Genomic DNA, 17,328 nt, shown 5'->3' with positions numbered 1-17,328 from the left:
TCTTTTCCTTCTTGCGCCGAGCCTACATCTCCACTTCCTTTCCAGGGTTGATTCGCTTTGATCTGTTTTGCCTTGTTTTCACATGGTTTCCCGTCGAAGGGACAATGATTAACCTGACCTTGTTCTTTCCTTCAGCACGACAGTCTTTTGTTTTCCCTTCTTTCTGCATAAGAAAATGACAATTGTCAGTGTTTCCGCTTTGCACATTAATCTCATAGGTTTCATTACAATTCCTTATCATTTTCCTAGTTCATGATGCAAAAGGTTTGTAAGTTCTAATGAAAAGATTTTGAAATAATTACCAAAAACATACCTTCTTTAATACTCCACACCTTGCCCTTCTTCCCTCTCTCTAGTTGTTTTCCTTTTGTTGTTCCCCACTTTCTTACATAATAATTATCATGAAGCGACTTTCCTTTAATTAATAGTAGGGTCAGATACAGGAGGAAACCGTGAAAGATAAGAAGGGAGAAGAGTTTCCATTTCTTCTCTTATGTGAGATATTTTATTATGCTATTCTTTCACTTAATCCACTTCTTATTAACAATTATGAAACTAGATAAGCTTAATGGGAAATGGATAGTTATATGTAAACAAAATATACATGCAACTAAATCTATTGTTGCCTAATGGTTAAGAACATATGTTCCCTCCTAAGAGGTCATAGGTTCAAAATCCAAAGTAGAGTATAGTATGTACACCTCCATCCACTTTAATAGTCAAAATGTTATGTGGAAGGGGGTCCCTAGTCCCACAAACAAGGGGGTCTCATACACATATTTGGTGTTTAGCTTAGCCATGACCTTAAAATGAGATTATTAGTTATGGTAGATAAGTCTTAATATTTTTGTTTTCTTTTTCAAAACTATGTTGACACTAGAATATATGTAGATAGAAAGTTATATATATATATATATATAAAATTTTCTATCTACATATATTCTAGTGTGTGTGTGTGTGTGTATATATATATATATATATATATAGTGTGTGTGTGTGTGTGTGTGAGTGTGTGTATTTATTCAATATTGTTGGATTTAAACACAAACACCAACCAAGTGACTTAGCACAACACAAGTTGTTCTTTTAACGACTAAGAAGAGAAAATATTCCATACTAAATCTAACTCTAAACACTATATAGAACAATGAGCAAGGTAGGGTAAGCCAACTTTAGAGAGGAATTGCAATTCATAGTTGCAAGAATGAATTCACATCAATGTTCACAGTAATCAATTTAGTGTTAGGCCATTGGTTTTAATTGTTAGACACAACAGGGTGTCATGTTTTTGTATGTCCCTTCAAATTTCCCTCAATAAGATTCGAATGCATCGAATGTGGTATGCAAGAGAGTTCAAGTAGTCTCTTAGGCCAAAACAAAAAGTGACTTCATAGGGTTTCACTAGATGGATAAAGGATTGTCACATTGGTGTTCTAAACCTTAATGAGTCATTCTAACTTTGTCTTAAAACCTTTTTGGACCCGATCCAAAATTTCATTCATTGAGTTTTGAAAAGTGCCTAAAGGCTTTGGGTCATTGAATTTGATTTTATGTTGAATATGGAAATAACATTGGTCACTGATCCCTTGTTAAAAAACACATCTTTTACCAACCTCGCACAAATGCTTATGTGCTAATTATATTGGACATATCAATAACATTTTGCAAAATTTAAATAACATATAATTATAGCCTCCATTTAAATTATACCGATAAAAACACCATAATAACAACCTTTTTTATATTCTAATAATCCGTGAAAAATTAAAAACATTGTTTAAAATTAATTTTATAATAAAAAAATTTAAAATATTGATTAATTAATTTTAAAACATATTACATCACCTCTTCCTATCATATATGTCTATCCCTAATTTTTAAACAATATGACCACAACTACCATGATTCACTTGCATGTTTGTTTTTGCCCCACTTTAAAGATATGTTGCTTTAATAATTAAAATTGATTCCCATCAAATTTCAAATGAAAAAACCACTGTTTTAACAATTTAATGAAATATCTAGAACATTAAAGAAACGAAAATACACATTTTTAAGGACGTAACCAGGGGCCGTTCCACTTTTCCCACTTTCGATAGGGTTTAAACAGAAAGCTTCTTCCCAAATAAAATTCAATGGACTGGATTTACTCGTTTCTTTAGTATGCAGGGCATTAGGAATGTGGAGAACGAGTGGACTGTGAGAGCAGACTTTCAACAGTGGAGTTGGCCGTTTCATCTGTGGAGGGAAAATTGTGGAAGCTCGGTATTCATCTGAGGGCATTTGGTCTAGTGGTATGATTCTCGCTTTGGGTGCGAGAGGTCCCGAGTTCGATTCTCGGAATGCCCCGTTCTGGAATTTTCTGTTTGATAGACACCAGGGGCTTTATCGTCTGCGTGGTTAGAAGCATTATCCTTCTCGCATCGATCACCATGAATTTTGGAACACATGTTTACTTTTTAAGCGCGTGATGGGCGGATTAAGGCGCCAGATTAAGGTTCTGGTCCGAAAGGGCGTGGGTTCAAATCCCACTCTCAACACTCTACTTTTGTACTTCGGACATTACCATTTAACATTCGTTTTCCTCTCAATCAGTGTTAGTGTTATTCTCATACACCGAGGCATGTCGTGGTTTCAAATTATACCTCTGACAATTATTAATGTTATTCTCATACACCCTAGAAGGTCGTGGGTTCAAATCCCACCTCTAACGTTATTAGTGTTATTTTCATACGGTTGGTAATAGTCCAGGGAAAGACAAAGCAGCTCCGTTGCTTATTTTAAACCTGAGAATATATTTTAACACATTTATGAGGTCTTGGGTTCAAATCCACCTCTGAAATGATTAGTCTTATTCTCACACACTCTAGTGGGGCTTCAGGAAAAGGACAAAGCAGCTCCGTTTGCACCCGCTTATTTAAAATATGAAAATGTTTCCCACAGAACAACGATGCCGCTGGCCCACGTAGATGCTTCCCCAAAGGAACATCCAGCCCACTCACAATAACCATCAACTGGAAAAGAAAAAATAGGTTTGCCTCTAATAAAGTTCAGCATCGATTCATGGCGGCTAGGTTTTATGGATAAGCTTGGAAGGGCTAGGTTATTCGTCCTTTTCTTAGAAGCTTTGTTCCATTTCGACCCAGTGTGGCTGGATTTTATGGGGATTGACAAAATCACCGGAGGCAAAATTGTTTTTTCCTATTTTGAGTAGGGTTTTTTAGGCATGTCTCCTTTCTGATTTTGTGGTATTTTGAGTAGGGTTTTTTTAGGCAGGTCTCCTTTCTGATTTTGTGGTATTTTGAGTAGGGTTTTTTTAGGCAGGTCTCTTTTCTGATTTTGTGGTATGTTTTTTTGTGTTAGATTATAGTTGGAGTTAGGGTTGGAATTTCAAAATAGATTTGTCAAATTTTACGGTTTTCACACCTCTACCACCATTTTTCACAGTGTCAACCAAAAAGAGATCTTGACAGTTTTGTGTTCTTCACAGTTTCAACCAAAAAACTTTTTAATTATATTTGATGAGCAAATCACCCGGTGACAGAGAATTTGCCTGCGAGTCAAAGAGAATGGTTTTCAAGAGTGGTCCCACTGGCTCCTTTCAATCTTATAAAGGCCTCACAGAAAAACATAGCTTTCTATACCTGTTTATTAGAGTTGACCATCACAGAAAAACAAAGCTCTGTTTATTAGAGTTGACCATCCTTGCAGGTTACTTCTCGAGACTCCTTGCTGCTAGGGGGAAATATGACAAGCCCTGACCAAAATGACAATGTGGGACAATCTTTTTAGGATTTTTTTTGGGAAGATGGAGCGGGAGGAGAAGGGAATGTGAAAAAGTGTTCAAGGGAGAAGGCAAACCATAAGTGTTCCCAGAAAGCTTGCAAGGCACTCTCAACCATGAAGGACTTAACCCTTGGGATGGATGTGAACATGGATAGAGTTGAATCCCTGTTTAAGTGAGTTCTAGTGAATAAATTCAACTATATTTCTAGACTTCCTAAGCTAGCCTTAAATTCCAGCGAAAACCACCTAAGGCTCAATCGGGGGTGGCATAAAGACACAAGGGCCTGGTTAAACTATTGGGAGATCAACGAGAATGATGCATTGCAAGACATAAATAACATTAAAGATATTGTTATTTCTAAGTTCAAAGAAAAAATGGGGTGTGAGAAAGATTTAGCGGCTAAAAGAAAATTAAGTTATTATAAGAAGGTCATCAACCCCACCCTAGAAGATCAAAAGTATCTCTCTATTTTAACTAGCTCAAAGAAGAAAATTAATATAGCAAAGATTATAACGAATTCTCATGAGCTCCATGGTGAAACAGATCGTTGGGCAGTTCCTAAAACGCCATGGATGGAAAGGATCTGCCATATATGTGAGAATAGGAACATCGAGGATGAAACCACTTCTTCTTAGAGTGCCTCGCGTACAACCACATTAGATCTCAGTTTCACAATCTTTGTTACAATACTGACCTTCCTAGCCTTTTACAATGTCAAAATTATAGTGAGCTCGGAAGGCTTCTCTCCATGCTTTTTGAGCATAGGAATATAATCTTAAATCAAATTAAATAATTTGTTTTTAGGTCCGATAGACCATTGTTTGGTCTCAAGGGACGTTAACCATCATCATCATCATCATCATCAATTTTGTCCTAAGCAAAGGAGACTTGGAAACCTCTAGTGGGCTACTCTTTTGTAGTGAGTATACTAGGAAACCTCTAGTGGGCTACTCTTTTGTAGTGAGTATACTAGTAAATAAATGGATTCACTTCCATTTTTTGCTAAACCTGACCTAGAGTTGATCCTTAGTATGCCTTATCAGCGAAGGTACTTTGTGGCTTCAGTGACGACACTCGACATTTTGTCCCAATACAGAACAACAAAACCACAAATATATGTGGGTTATGCTTCCCAGTTTCCCACTGGAGCTCTGGTCAAAAGAGGTATTCATCAACATCGCAAACTCTCCAGGTAGATTTGTGTTTCTTGAGGAATCTTTCTTGATAGCACTAGACGAGAGGATAACGTGGTCCTTGGTAGAAATGGTTGTCTCTGAGGGAATTCCAGGGACTCTTAAAATCATGTGGGAAGAGAAAACCATGCTACAACCCCTCAAATTTTGGAAGACTCCTTTCAGGTGTTTGAACTGCAGCGGAGTGGGGCACATGGTTCGCACTTGTGTGGCTCCTCCTCGCCAGGTTTATCGAACTCAATATCTCAGAAAGGTTGGAGAGACGCTTCACACAGTTATGTCGAGGAATCAATTGTCCTTCTGTCATCTTTTGGATGATTCAAAGGCGAGGTAGGCTGATGTTATTCCAGTTGCAGTTGATAAAGCATTTCGGTTCGATGTGGCTAGATCACAATCATTGATGCCTATTACTCTGGCCCTAGAGGAAGCTCCAACAGATGGATCAAAATCTCAGGAAAATGTTATTTGTCTGAGCCTGGGTGATGTACTCTTCTCAAGGGTTTCTTCCAAAAAGGACGATCTGGAAAGTCGATCAAGCTTGATGCATGCCGCCTTGACCGGATATGTCAAATGGCATTCAACAAATCTCTTTCATGGAAGCGATGAACTGGCTTGTAGGTCTCTCTCATCTTCTGGTTCACTCATTCAATTACTGTCAAGTGAAGATTCCATGCTTATCGATATTCTAGAAAAAAAATGCCCTCTTCCATTCTAAATCTTCCAAAAATGCATCTCAAATAACTTCTAGCATTACAAACACTGATTCAGAGACAAAAGGAATTTACTGGATTCTTCTAACTAGAGCATAAACAAACCTATTAGGCTTTGTCAAAAACTTGTTTTGAGATCAAATGGCCATCCCAAGTCTGTGCTCTTCAAGACCAACCTAGCTCCTCCCTGTTCTGATAACTAAGACTCTTTGACTTTCTCACATAGTTGTTCATTATCTGATACATCTCTCGTGAATGGGAATGACCTCACCTCGAAACCCCTTCCTGCCAGCACATCACTACTTGAAGGCTCCCCACTTTCTCTCAATCCTACGAATCTTTCTTCAACCCTCTCTTACAATGCTATTCTCAATATGACACCCATACCCGCTTTTGATGGGACATCCCCTATTGATCGTATATCCATTGAACCACCCTCCTTGTTCCAAAATGTTACCATATGAAAGAAAAAGCTTAACAAAAAATCTATGGCCAGAGAAGGAAATCCTTTTGAAGTCATCTAGGGTGGATTAAGCTTTACTCCTTCTAATAAGGAAATTGTCTTAAGGGCACTTAGAGCACAACTGCCCTCTAAGGTTGTTCCCAATGATTATCTTGAGAACCTTTCCCAATGATTATTTTGTCTCTCAACATTATGGGGGTTGGGGAAGCCACCAAATTATTTTCCTTAAGAGATTGATAGATATTTACAGACCCTCCATTATTTTACTTTAAGAACATATGTTTATGGGGTGAAGGCTAAGGATGCTTTTTGACATCTATGTTTGAGGTGGTATTCCACTTCTATGGATTACACCGGCCTATCTGGAGGTCTCCTCTCCTTATGGAATCCAAAACATGCTTCTTTTCAAGCCTCCTCCTCTTCTGTTGGCATTATCTTAGAAGGGTTTGTAAGGGTTTCCCCCTTCCGATCACATTGGGTAATTTCTACGGACCCTATGGGGAAAGGCGAGATTTTTGGAATAATTTTCAATCCAATGGACTGCTCATGGACCATTCCCTCCTCTTAGTAGGAAATTTAAATTTAACTATCTCACCAGGGGGGTCTTGGGGGTCTCATGCCTCCTTAGATCCTCTGGTAGTGTATTTTTCATAGGTGCTACAGAAACACAATCTTCGGGATACCGCTCCTTTTCCATTAGCCACTACATGGAGAAACGACAAGATGAGTGTGGAAGATATTTCCAAGCGTCTCAATAGATTCTTAATGGCTAGTTAGTTGGCAGATAATGTGGGTAGATTCAGATCCTGGATATGTCAAGATAAAATATCATATCTTTTCCAATTCTTTTGGAATTAGATTTTGAAGACCACATGAACATATACCCCTTCAAATTTAACCACAAATGGCTAGAAGATGATTCTTTTAGATCTTCGGTGAAGGGTTGTTGGCAAAATAGTGTGGTTTTAACTTGATCCTCCTCCATGGGATCCATTGTCAAAAAACTTGGGGAGCTCAAAAAGGAGGTTGTGGTTTGGGAATAGAATAACTGGCTTTAGAATTGGTCATATTTATCAAATCTTTTTCTAGCTTCTTTCTAGCTGAATTAACCCAAAAAATGAGTCTCTTGGAAGCGAGAAAATCTCAAATCTTAAAGATGGAAGAAGAGGCTTGGAGGCTCAAAAGTAGGGTGACTTGGATTAGTAAGGGGGTCGGGAATACAATTTTTTTCCATAATTATCCAAATAAGAGAATGAATATTCTTGAGATGGATGATGGTAAGACTATCACTAGCAAATAAGATTTAAAGGTTGTTGTTGCATCCCACTTTTCCTCCTTTATTTAGAGATTTGGGTTCTTCAAACATTGTCTAGCAACTTCACATCATCTAAAATTATCCAAAATTCTTCAGCCTTGAGGACTCTGTTCAAATTGGAAGTCTTGTCTCCCCTGATGAAATAAAATGGGTTCTGAAGCTTTTTTCTAAAGACAAAATTCCAGGTCCTGTCTGGTAGAAAGTGTAACTCTTCCTTTCCTTTTTTGACCTCACAAGGCCTGATCTTTGTAAAGCGGTGGAAGAATCAATATGGTTCGGAAAGGTATCCAAAGCCATGAATGCAATCTATATAGCTTTGATCCCAAAAATCTCCAAACCAAATACCTTACTTGACTTTAGGCCCATCTCTTTGTGTAACTTACTTTACAAAATCATATCCAAAGTGATCTGAATAGGGTCAAGAAAAATCTAGCTGAGAAGATGTCCCTCAATCAATTCGACTTTATAGTTGATAGGCAAATTCATGATGCTATTGGCATTTCCTAAGAAGTTTTGCATTCCATAAAAGAAAAAAATTTGAAATCCATGCCCCTCAAGATGGATCTCAACAAGGCCTTCGACGAAGTAAACTAAACTTTTCTCATATTAGTCTTATTACAAATTTGTTTGTGCTTGGAGGTCACGAATTAGATTATGGGTTTTGTAACTTCAACGACTTTTTCCATTTTAATCAATGGCTCTCCTTCCAACTCCTTTTCCAGCTCCAGAGGCTTTAGGCAAGGGTGTTTAATGTCTCCCCTTCACTTTTTTCTTGTGGTGGAAGGCTTGAGTCTCCTATTGCTCAAAGGAAAATAGGGAGGAAATATCAAAGACATAAAAATCACTTTTAATCAATATATCACCTACGTTCTTTTTGTGGACAATGTTCAATTGATAGGGGCTAGATCCGTCTTTGAATGAAAAACATTCCATAGGGCTATCAATATTTTCCATCAGGCCATAGGGATAGAGATTAGTGCAACAAAATCTACCTTTCATCATAATGTCATCAGTGTTGAGATCCTCTCATTCATTAAATATTTTCTTCCTTTTCAAATGGGTTCTATTGAAAAAGGTTTTAAATACTTTGGTTTCTTCCTAAAACCAACCGACTATCATAAAGAGGATTGGATGTCGCTACTCAGGAAAGTGGAAAAAAAAACTTGTGGTGTTATAATTGGTTGTCTCTTGGGGGAAGCATGGACTTAGTAAAAATTGTATTGGAAAACATTACAATCTTCTTCTTGTCTATTTCTAAGATCCCAAAATCAATTCTAAACCACATTAGGCAAAGAATGTTCAACTTCTTGTGACTAGAAAAAAAAGTAAGGAGGGGATTCATCTTGCTAGTTGGGACTCCTTATCCAAGCCAAAAAATCTTGGTGGGTGGTGTTTCAAAAATCTGGCCTGGTTTGGAAAATCTCTCGCTCTCAAAAATATGTGGAGAGGTTTATTTGGTGAGGGGTCTTTTTAGAAATTCCTTGTAGATTCAAACTGGTTAAGTAATTTTCTAAAACAAAAGATTTGAATCTACTCTAATCATCAATGGAAATAATAAAACAATCACGAAATCACGACGCATACAAGAGAAATAATTCAATCAACACATTGCACAATGATTTATTGAGGAAATCCACAGCGAAAAACCCCTACTATATGTACATTTCATTAGTAAAAACATATGAGAAGATTACAATGCTTTGCTCAAGCCCGGGCAACCTCGGTACTATCTCTATCTGTCTCACTACTTCCTAGACAAGCCTAGGCAAATACTTAACCAATTTTATGCTTTCTCAAGTCCCTAACCCTTGCTATATGTACATTTCATTAGTAAAAAAATATGAGAAGATTACAATGCTTTGCTCAAGCCCGAGCAACCTCTGTACGATCTCTATCTATCTCACTACTTCCTAGACAAGCCTAGGCCAATACTTAACCAATTTTATGCTTTCCCAAGTCCCTATTTCTTTGTGTTGTTTCCTTGGGAATTAACCCCCTATTAATTAGGGAAATTTCTCAATATGAATTATGCAATCCTCATAGGCCTTCCTTGGACTTCATGCATCAACTGTATAATTTAGATGATTATACAACTGACAGTACACTACCCTTGAACTCCAATTTCAATTGGGTAACTCTTAGATCTGACATGCATGAGTTATTTATGAGTGAATCATCAGTTAACTGGTTGAACACATGAAGAAACACCTCACTATATGACCTCCTACTAGTTCTTCCATCAGTTGGAACTAGTTTAATTGACTTTAACTCAGTTAAACTAAATTAATTAATTACAACTCAAAATAAACTCAACTAGGGCTCTTATAATGTAAGAGACACTCTAATTAGACCCTCAACTCGAATTAACTGAGCCAACTAAGTCAAATTAACTTAGTTAACTCATATAAGTTGTTTTGTGATGTGGAATTACAATTTTATTCCTAATTTAATTCAAGGAGAAAATTAAATCAAGATTTTCTTGTTACATTTTCAACACTCCCTCTCAATAAGAAAATGATTATTATATACCCTAATCTTGTCTCTATGGAACTAGAATTTGCCTCTTAACAGTGCCAAATGAGACAAGATGTCTGCATCATGTTCTTCTATAGGAATGTACTCCAACAACATGATTCTCCTCTGCACACAATTTCGTAGATGGTCATACCAGATGTTGATATGCTTGGACCAATCATGAAAAACTGGATTCTCAGAGAGTTTGATACAACTCTGATTTTCACAGTAAATCATTGTAGGATCCATCTGTTGACAAAATAACCCAACAAGGATCTTCCTCATCTAGATAGCCTCACAAGATTCTTGACTAGCAGCCATGTACTCTGCTTCTTCCAAACTTAGTGCCAATGATCTCTTCTTCCTATTGTACCAAGAAACTGTTGCTGACCTGATACTGAATATTCCCCCTGATGTGTTCTTCCTATTGGAGGGACTCCCTGACCAATATGCATTTGTGAAACCTTGCAGCTTCACTCCCTTTGTTCATTTGTACCAAAGACCAAATTGAGTGGTTCCTTTGAGGTATATCAGCACACGGTTAGCTTCCTTCCAATAGAGTTTGGTTGGCTTAACCATTGCTTGACTAAGTTGGTTAACTTCAAATCATATGTCTGGTCGTGTGTTCACAAAATACATAAGTGAACCCACAATCTACCTGTAAATAGTAGCCTCCACTACTTCACCTAAAGTAACATCTTTCTTCCTCCAATTTCCTACTATAGGAGTCTCCATGGGTTTGCTACTCTTCATGTGGAACTTTTTCAGTATCTTTGTAAGAACCCTGCCGAAAATTCCATGTAATAAAAGTTAATAAAGAAAAAATAATAACCACGGTTTATGGGACAATTATTCCAAGCTTAATGTTGGGCAAAACATCCTAGTGTGGGTTTTCATTTGGTTATTAATGGCTAAGGAAATTGACAAAGGAAATGGCTAAGGCTTTGGAAAGGCAAATGGAATTTTTAGCACATTTATTTATGAAAATAATGGAAATTAAGAGAAAAGGAAGGTGAAAGGTCACAAGTTGCATGTGAGGAGGAAATTGAAGGAAAATAATAGAAAATGAAGAAAATAGAGACCTAATTGATAAAAAGGCTTATGAGGATCAATTGGTAACCTTTTGTCAGTTCAGTTTTTGGATCTCTCTCATTTCTCTCTCTCTCTCTGTCATTCTTGGACATAGAGTTTTCTTGGAGCATTCTTGGAGGGTGTGGCATACTTGGATTTTTGGAGCAAGAAGGCAAAGAAAGAGAAGGAAAGCACAAAAGAACATTGGGATCAACAACTACAACGGGTTTTTCTTGTAGGTACCGAGTTGTATGTATGTTTTCCTTACTAATTTTGGCATGCATGTGGTTTATTGGTCATTGTCTGTCACTAACATGGAGGATTCCCTGGATTGATAGTGGATTTTCCTAGCCTTTATTTTTCCTGGATAGCCATGCTATTGTGGTTCATTTGCTTTGTTTTCTGGTTGGTTCTCATGTTTCTTTAGCTTTGGTTGAGTTAATAGTTCCTAGAGTCTTGGTTGGACAAACACTCTAGAGCCCTGTAACAACTTGGGTTGAGTTATTAGTCCTAGAGCCTTGGTTGGACAAATGCTCTGGAGCCCGGCAACAACTGTGGGTTGAGTTAATAGTCTTGGAGCCTTCGTTGGAACAAACACTCTGGAGCCCTAGAAGGCTTGGATAGAGACCAATCTAGTGATGGTTTGGTGATTTCTGACCGTGAGGTGGAATCACTGTTCGATGGGTTGAGGTGGTTGGCCTCTAAAAACCTTGGATGGTTTTGGATTGATGTGTTTTATGAGATCCCACATTCATGCTTGGAATATGGCACATGGATGACTGACTGAAGAGAGTTTTGGCTCAACCATGTCTACGGTCGGGTGGTTTGTGGAAGTCCCACAACGGGTTGGCCTTTGCATCAATAATATGAAGTTATTCCTCCTTGTTATTTTATGAGTATTATACTGGTTATATGTGGACCATATGGTTGTGGTTTTCCTTGGTATTTTTGTTGTTATTATGTTGGTCATGTATGTGGTTTATGACAGTAGCTATGTATGGCTCTCATCATGTTTTTACTTGTAAATGAATGAACAATGTATCTATGACCTAATGGATGAAATGGAAGCTAATGTGTTGAGGCATCAATGCTTCTTAGCGATTCTTAGATGAGTATGAGATCCCTATGCTTAGATCTGTCAGTTACTCCTGTAGATTACATATGCATGATATGTTTAACGAAATGTCTGTCATGGCTAGTAGGGGTCCAGTGAAGGTTTTATTCAAGCAATTGCATTTGTATTTACATTTCCTTGTTATCTTGTTGTTCTGAGAGTTTCATTCAATTATGGGCAGTGACCTGGGCTTTGGGCCTGAAAAAGTGGCTGAAATCCCAGGGACGCTGACACAACATTGTGCAATTTAGTCATGGACGCTGGCATGCCTTGTCATGAGAGCGTCCAGATCCTCCTAGATGTTGTCATGCCCTTATCATGGAAGCGTCCGGGGGTCAAATGGTTTAAAATCTCAGTGGGACCTAGGGGCTAATTGGCAGAAAGGTTGGGATGGTTCCTGAGGGTCCTAATGCTGATGCTGAAAGTTTGTATGGTGTGTTTACATTGGTTATACTTCCTTAACTTGACTTAGGAGTTAAAATCATATCACAGTGGTCTCTTGTTGCATGTTTACCCTAGTTGGCCAGTTACTTGGGTAGATGTGAGAGGAGGGCGTTACAGAGTGGTATCAGAGCATGGGTCACCCCTCAGACTAGATAGGTTGGGTGTGTTGGTCATGCATTATGTCATTTGCATATGTGTTTCTTGTGTTCTGAGACCATGTGTTTTTTTCATTTGCATGGTGTTGATCATGGTTTTAGTGATGTTGTCATGTGGAAGTTGATGATGTTGTTGTGAAGTGCATCGTTATGAGTGTATGATTGGTTACATGTTGTTATATGTCACTTACATGTATCATTATTTGGTTACATGTTGCTACCTGTTGTTACAAGTATTTCTCGTTTACACTTGATCATATGTGTTTATGCGTGTGTGTTGTCCATGGTTATGCTTGTGTGTTGTTCACATATGTGCTGGTGTATCATCTACGTTTATGGTTGTGCATTGTCTACATGCATTGGTATGGTTGATGTCATCATGCATGAGGTCATGATATGTGTGGTTGACATGGTCATGCATCAGTGATTGGACTCTAACTAGAATGATGGTGATAAGATTATATGCTTATGAGTTATGTTTCTATATGTTGTTGTGACTATGTTATACATGCATTACACTGATTTGTTGATCTTGCAGATGAGATATCCTCCCTGGACTATGCTAAGGTACGTGGTTGATTGTGATTTGGTTTAGCTGACATGATATACCTTGCAAGAATAATATAAAAGATAACTAGAAAGATGATAGACTACAATTCCCGAGATTCTTCCTATGGATCAGATGAGCAGCGTGGTGTTGGGCACTCTTCTAATCTAGCAGATACACTGAGAAGCTTAAAGATAGAAATAAGGATTTGTAAGGCAGCCAATGACAGAATCATACAAGCATAGGAGAAAAAAGCAGAGGTAAATGCAATGATACTTTAGAGCTTGTCAGATTTGCAACAATAGGGACCACGTCGGATCAGCCATGAGTAGGAGGACATAACTAATGGGGCATATAGTAGTAGGTCTCGTGGTTATCACAGGTCGGATAGAGACTACACAGTGAGAGATGGTTGATTTTTGGACACTCTAGATAGGAGGGGTGATAAACACATGGACTATTCTAGTTCTGGTTCAGATAGGCAATATGATTGTCATCGTTATCATCCTTACATGAGGAGTGATAGGGGATACTTTCTATATGAGTTTAAGAAAGCAAAGCCACCTATTTTTGATGGAGAGATGAAGAAACCGTAAGATGAAGACGCATGGTTGATTGTCATGAGGGTGTTCTTCAAGTTGCATTATTATTCAAAGAACATGAAAGCCAGAGTAGCTACATTCAATCTCAAAGGTAAAGCAAACATTTGGTGGGAAGATGTGAAGAATGTCAGATGTATTCATGAAGAGGACTTGTCTTGGAGTGAGTTAGAGAGGCTATTCAAGAAGAAGTATTTGTAGGAGAGATACTTTGGTGACAGGGCAAAGGAATTCTATGAGCTAAAGATGGGATCAATGACAGATGAGGAGTACACTAGCAAGTTCTTGGATCTATTGAGGTATGTGCCTTACCTCACAGAGGAGAAGATCGAGATTCACAGGTTCATTAGTGGATTACTGGTTGCATTCAAAGACATGATTGAGTTCAATGAGCCTATATCATTGGAGGAGATCATTTGAAATCTAAGGCATTGCTATGAACAATCGAAGTGCAAATCTGAGACTAAGACGGTCTGGAAAGGTAATGCAAAGAACAAAGGAAAATGGGACAAGGAGTGAGAAATACCTCAAAGTATAGGCGATAAAGAGAATGTAGTGCCATCTAAGAAGTTTAGTGCATATGATAGAGGATAGGGACATCGATCGAAGGAGTAGAATAAGGAGCCTGTGCAGTGTTAGACGTGTGGAGGGGATCATCGCAGGAGAGAGTGTCGACAATATCAAGGTGGTATGCCTCAGATATATAGTGCACAGGAGGCGCAGACTGCTGGGGATGTTGGTCAGAGCATTACTCATATTTATGAAACACTGTATAACAAAACAACAAACCATCAGGCATCTATCATTGAGATGGATGGTAAGATTTGTGATCAAGTTATTTCTATTTTGATTGACCCTAGATCTGATTATAGCGATGTTAGTCCTGACTTGTTGGATAAGTTTGGTTTGAGTAAGGAATTTCATGAAGAATCTTGGTTACTGCAATTGGCTACATGTACAAAGAAGCGGGTTCACCATTGGGTAAGAGCTTGTGCATTTGATTTGAATGGTATGCCTACCGCGAGACAATTGAATGTATTTCCATTGGGATCATACAATATGTTGTTGGGCATGGATTGGTTATACCTTCATAGAGCCCAATTGGATTGTTATGACAAAGCCATTGAGAGTGTGGATGACATTGGGGAACTAAGAGTCTTACAGGGAAAGAATAAAGTCACATCAGTTAGGATGGTAACAACTATGCAGGCCAATCGTAGTCGTAGGAAAGGGTGTGTGTTATTTGCAATGCACATTTCTAGTGACAAAGGTAAAGAAGTTGAGGATGAAGATGTTTTGAGCAGGTACCCAGTTATACAACAGTCCCAGGATGTATTTGTTGAGGACATTTCAGAGTTTCCACCTCACAGGGAGGTATAATTTTCTATTGAGTTAGTGCTAGCGGCAACTATGACATCAAAGACACCTTACAGAATGAGCACACATGAGTTGGTAGAGTTGAAGTTGTAGTTGAAGGAAATATTGGACAAGGGATATATTAGGTCAAGAGTATCACCTTAGTGTGCACTGGTATTGTTTGTTAAGAAGAAAGATGGTACTCTCGGATTATGCATTGACTACAGGCAGTTGAACAAAGTGACCATCAAGAACATGTATCCGTTGTCAATGATTGATGACTTGTTCAATCAGTTGAAGGGAGTAGCAATGTTATCGAAGATTGATTTGAGATCCGGATATCATCAGGTAAGCATCAAAGAGGAGGACATTTATAAGACAACCATCCGGACTAGGTATGGGCATTATGAGTTTGTTGTAGTTCCATTCAGTTTAACTAATGCTTCAACTACTTTATGTGTTTGATGAATAATGTGTTGTGTTTGTATTTGGATAAGTTTGTTATTGTGTTGATCGATGATATACTGGTATATTCTAAAAATTAGGAAGAGCATGTTGAGCATTTAGTAGTAGTGTTGATATTTTTGAGAGAGTGTTAGTTGTATGCTAATCTCAACAAGTGTAGATTATTTCAGATTGGGGTAAATTACTTGGGACATGTTGTCTCCAAGGAGGGCATTGTTGTAGACCCAGAAAATATAATAGCTATCATGGATTTGGCAGTTCCTAGAAACATAGATGAGGTGAGATATTTCATGGGGTTGGCAGGCTATTACAAAAGGTTTGTCAGGAACTTCTCACATATTTCTTATTTTATCACATCATTACAGAGAAAGGGTAATAAATTTGAATGGACAGAGGAGTGTTGGGCTAGTTTTGAATAGCTCAAGAAACTGTTGACACATGCACTAGTGTTAAAGATTGCAAATCTGGACAAAGAGTTTATGGTATGCATAGATGCTTGCAAGAAAGGACTTGGTGCAGTCCTTATGCAAGATGGATAGGTGGTATGCTATGAGTCATGATAGTTGAATGAGCACGAGAAGAACTACCATACACATGATCTTGAGTTGGAAGTGATCATACATGCATTGAAGACGTGGAGGCACTATCTTCTAGGCAGGATGTTTGTGTTGATGAGTGATTATAGTGGTTTGAGGTATCTATTTGACTAATCGAATCTGAATGGTAGGCAAGCTCAGTGGTTGGCCACGATCAACGAGTTTGATTTTGAGATCAGGTACATCAAAGGTAAAAAGAACAGGGTGGAAAATTCTCTTAGTAGGTAGGTACAGGTAAATCACTTAACAACTATGAGCTCCTATGGGATAGATTTACAGGATAGGATCTTGTAGGCAGGTCAAATGGATGTCAGGTATATGGAGATTGTGCACAAGTTGCATCAGAGTAAAAGTAAAGGTACATGTACATATGTTGGTACATGTACAGGTATAGGTATAGGTGGTGGTACAGGTACAGGTGCATGTGCAGGTGCATATGATGTAGACTATTTCCTTATAATAGATGGATTCGTTAGATCCATTGACATGATATATGTGCCAGACAATAGTGAGCTCAAGAAGGTGATATTGAGGGAGTTTCATGCGAAACTTTATTCAGGTCACCCAAGCTATCAAAAGACATTGGCCGTAGTGAATATATTTTATTATTGGCCGAATCTAAAGAGGGATGTAGCAGAGTTTGTGGCTAGGTGTTTCGATTGTCAACATGTGAAGGTAGAGTGTAAACATCCAGGAGGACTGTTGCAACCGATTGTGATTACAAAATGGAAATGGGAAGTCATTTCCATGGACTTTATCACAAGTTTTATGAGGACAGTGAGACAACATGATAATTTCATGGTTGTTGTGGACAGGTTGGCAAAGGTTGCACACTTCATTCTAGTGAAGTCTACATTCTTAGTTAGCGATGTAGCATAGGTATTCATCAGAGATGTGGTTAGACTGCATGGTGTTTCAAAGAATATTGTGTCAGACAAAGATGCAAAGTTCACTTCCAAGTTTTGGAAGGAGTTGTTTGCAGGTTTCGACACATAGTTG

The 17,328-nt window shown here is 38.1% G+C and overlaps 1 non-coding gene across 1 annotated transcript; it reads left to right on the top strand.

Moving 5' to 3' along the window:
• The first annotated feature begins 2,277 nt into the window (after positions 1 to 2,277).
• TRNAP-UGG (transfer RNA proline (anticodon UGG)) lies at positions 2,278 to 2,349 on the top strand. Its single transcript has one exon. It is a non-coding gene; the product is annotated as a tRNA-Pro (tRNA).
• The last annotated feature ends 14,979 nt before the right edge of the window (positions 2,350 to 17,328 follow it).

This window comes from Pinus tabuliformis, chromosome 6 (assembly GCF_031772625.1).
Source record: "Pinus tabuliformis cultivar Carrire ecotype Pingquan chromosome 6, CPIR1, whole genome shotgun sequence".
Lineage (NCBI taxonomy): Eukaryota > Viridiplantae > Streptophyta > Pinopsida > Pinales > Pinaceae > Pinus > Pinus tabuliformis.
This window is presented reverse-complemented; position numbering and strand designations above follow the sequence as displayed.